Source organism: Cebus imitator, unplaced genomic scaffold (genome assembly GCF_001604975.1).
Source record: "Cebus imitator isolate Cc_AM_T3 unplaced genomic scaffold, Cebus_imitator-1.0 Scaffold35, whole genome shotgun sequence".
NCBI classification, from domain to species: Eukaryota; Metazoa; Chordata; class Mammalia; order Primates; family Cebidae; genus Cebus; species Cebus imitator.
This window is the reverse complement of record NW_016107350.1, coordinates 1,955,551-1,960,023: the sequence shown is the minus strand read 5'-3', so window position 1 is coordinate 1,960,023 and position 4,473 is coordinate 1,955,551.

The following is a 4,473-nucleotide window of genomic DNA, read 5'->3' as shown; positions in this document are numbered from 1 at the left end:
AAGGGCGGACCTCTCTATTCTCTGTATCCTTCTCCTATCTGTTTGTGGAAGGCAGAATCCTAAGATGATCCCAATGACCCTCCCCCTTGGATAATAGCAAAGGAATATTTCCAGATGTAATTAAGGTTATGGTGAATCATAAATAGGAGATTATCGTGGTAGTCCTAATTTAATTAAATGCAGCACTTAAAAGCACTATTTTCTCCAGTTGGGGGCAGAAGAGCAAGACAACAGAAGAGGGGCTGTTGCTGACTTAAAGAAGCACAGAACCAGAGAGTGTAACCTGTGCTATCTGAGAGAGACTCCCAGCTGACAGCAAGCAGGAAAATGGGGACCTCCATGCTATATCCCTAGGAACTTAATTCTGCCGACAACCTGAATAAGCTTGGAAACTGATTCTTTGCTAGAGCTCTGACTTCAATATTTCTATACCCTAATCAAAAAGAAATATGAGATGACAAACGGGCGTCCCTTTATGCCACAGAGTTTGTAGTAATGTGTGACACAGCATAAGGAAATGAACACAGTGTCTACTGTAAGACATTTTATTTTCTCCAGCATGCAGAACACATTGTCTTTCTTGTTGTGTCACAAATGTTTAGCATAGTATCCAGCACATACTGTACGTTAAATGTATGTGGCTCAATTACGTGAATGAAGGGGATGCCAGAGAGGGCCTTAGTGTCTGTGCTTTTAGTGGCTTAGAACTGGCCTCTTTTGGTATATGTGGCCTCACTATAATACAAGTAGAAGAAAGAGTGAGACAGGGTACTCCCAGTTTTTAAGAAAATATTCATAGATGATGTTTCAGTAATACCATGTGTATTCTTATTCCATTTTACTTTTCGTTGTGTGAAAAATCGTACACAACTTAACATATCTAGATTCATCAGGACCAGGGAAATTATGATAATATAAAAAGGCATCCCAATTGCATGACATTGGATTATAGAGGAACTAAACACACACAGAGTGGAGTTGTCCAGAAGTCTGGGTGCTCTTGAATTTGTATTAATCCAAATCTGTTAAGTATTCTACCATAATGAAGGAGAAAAAATGCACATAACTAAGGCAAGTGGAAGGGGGGCACTAGACACTCAGAGATCCTGTGGGTATTGAATCACATGAATCAGTTTACACAGATGATCAAAGACCCACATACATCATCTTTTAAAATAGAAAAATGTCAATAATTACTGAATTTTGAACGCTTGGCAAATAATTTGGCCAAGAAATTATTTTGTTTAATTTTTTCAGGTCTTTCTCTAGTATTTCTTACAGTTGATTAATTGGCAAATTCCTTATAGTGGGAACTTTGAAGAACAGCTACACTTGAAACCTTAACTAGTATAATTTAGATCCCTTGAGAAAATAATCTTGCATGAGAAACAGGGTATCTCAGTGCAATAGACCTTTTCTACAATTAATTATAATATATTCTTTTTCATATGTTCAAAACACTGGGAAATTTCAAAGATATTAAAACAAAACCAGTGGAAAGTTTGTGATTCTCTAGTCCTCTTGCTGCCTCCATTCACTTGCCATCCTTAACCCTTCAGTCGCCATCATGGCCGCAGGAGGCTGTGTCTGAAACACAAATTCCCTTGTCATTTGGAAACAGAGTAATTCCAGTGGGGTGACATGGCACACTTGGGTATGTTTTCAGAAGTACTGTGAATGCTTTCAGGTTGTCTTAGATTAGGATGGAGTTCACGTTCATCACAGTTCCACACCTGTCACTTTTTCCATAGGCAGCAGAGATTTAGACAGTGCTGGGGTTTGCTCAAATTTCAGCTTTTCTATTTAACAAGCTTGGGATAAGTGAGTTCACTTCTCCAAATGTCAGCGTTTTTTTGTTTGTTTTTGTTTTTTTGTTTTTTTTTTTTTCAGCTGGAGTCTCACTCTGTTACCAGGCTGGAGTGCAGTGATGCAATCTCGACTCACTGCAACCTCCGCCACCCTGGTTCAAGCAATTCTCCTGCCTCAGCCTCCCTCCTGAGTAGCTGGGACTACAGGCACATGCCCCGACGCCCAGCTAATTTTTTTATTTTTAGAAGAGACAAAGTTTCACCATTTTGGCCAGGATGGTCCCAATCTCTTGATCTCATGATCCCCCCACCTAGCCTCCCAAGTGCTGGGATTACAGGCGTGAGCCACCACACACGGCTTATCTCAGTTTTAAAATTGGTAAAATGGAGATGTAATAGTAACTACATTTAGAATATTTATGAAGGTGAAATGAGCTAATTTCAGTAAAGCAGTCAAGAAAGCACCATTAACATTTAGTTAATAATAGTACCTGTTATTTACTAATATTATTAATAATATAGCTTTAATAATTAGCAGTATTATTATAAAACACAGACACAAATACAAAATATCTCAAAAAGACATTGGCCAAATATAACACCAAGGCAGCATGTGATATGTTCATATCCCACCTACCACAGATTTCAGAATATGGTGGGTGTAGAAGTGTTAATTTTCCCCCTGCTATGTAATATGAATATGAAGCTTTGCATATTTTTTATATTACCATGTTAACATTTAGTAGTGGGTAAAACATATTTCTAATGAAAAACTGCAGATTATCTCTCTGTGTGTAAATGTTATCCTTTTCAGTTCTGACAAAAATAAGTAAACAGATAAATAACTCGTGTTTTATAAAAGAATACTATCAATCATTTACTTTCCTGATATCTGATAGTCAAAAAAGGAACTCAGTTTGATATGATGTAGTATGTATTTTTCTCATGAGACTGAGGAATTCTGCTCTGCTCTCACTAATGAAAACACAAGCATGATTCTAATTAGCCTGAATGTGCCCTGGAAACACATAAATCCCTTAATCAGATATGAGAGAGGAAGTCTGGTCACCACCTCTAAATGCCAAATTTATTATATTTAAAAAAAATCTATTCTTTCTTCTAATTAAAATTATAGCCTCCATAATGAACATAACATAATTAAAGATAAAATAAATCAGTCAAAGAAGTGCTTTTTGTTTCACTACATTAAAAACCTATCTAATAGTTATATTAATAACACTGCTCTTACATCTCCTCGGAAGGTGTTAAGTTGTTAATAATTACAGGGACTATAATTCTTCAAGTAAGTATCCTCCCTTCGGGTGAGTATATCTCCACAAAGCCACTAAACTACTGTGAAAAATTTCACACTGTCCAATTCATAGCAATTACCTCAACATCCACTCCCAGTAAATTTACAAATCCTTTTTCTTTATTTAGTATATTTCACTGTCACTCTGAGGAACTTTCTCTTTCTTAGTAATGGTACTTAAGCTTGCTCCCAAAATCATCTTTATTATGGTGTCTTTCATTTTCATAATTGGAATAGAGATGGATACTTATACGCATTCTTCTATTTAATCATCTTGATATCACTTCTAAAATCAAATGCACCTGCAATTTACTTTTACTTATTTTTTACTGCCTTTCACAAAAAAATGAGTAGACAGTAAGTCTAACATAAGATTTTAGGCTGTGTTGGCATAATGCTGAAAAAGCACAAAAGTAATTTCAAATCATCGAAATTACATGAATGCTTCAGGTGGAATGTCAATCATTCAGTTATTTGGTAAAATACTGTTTTGCAATGATGTTTATGGCATCAGAAAAGTAGCTCCCCCTTAACTTGTAAACTTTTGCGTATTTTTCTCTGATTGATTCATGGCCACCATTTTTCTGATCCTTTGGAAAACTTTGATTTACTTAACATTTTAAGCCCACATCTGAAATGCATGTCCTGTAGTGGCTGACCATGTTCCATCTGCCGTTTCTCCTGCACTCCAGATACTCTGTGTTTAATGTCTTTTGCATCAACACTGCCAGAGTCTTGAAGCCAGGGTAGCTGACGTTTTCTAATTCATACAGACACACGATACATATTTACAGATTACTCTAAATAATAAAGTATTTGTTACTTTTTCTCAGGTGACACTGTAAAGATTATTAAATCAGTGAAAAGCTATGTCTATTAATAAATAGTGAGAGTAGGACTAAGCTGCTATAAAGACATACTGATTTAGGAAAATTGATTTGAAACAATTATTTGGCTATTAAGAAATGTAAAAATACATAGTTCAACCGCATATTGGTGTCTTGTATGAAAAGCTCAATTTGTTAGTAAGCGTATGCAGACAACCCAACATCTGCCCATTCCCCAACATACTCAATGAAAAAAGAAAAATTGAAAGGAAACAAATTACTATGTTTTATTCTCTACGTTTCAAAGACAAAAGGAAAATGACTGAGAGGTTGGGAAAGAAAGCGAATTTGTGATTGCTTTCTGGTACCACACAATACATATTATTGTTATTTTTCTAGTATCCTTAGTATCACATAAGAATTGGGTGGATTGTGCTGTTCACATTCTCACCACTTCCATCCACAAGAAAGTGGCTTCATGCCAAAGGAGTCTCTGTTTTGTTTGAAAATTATTGTCAAGTAAATG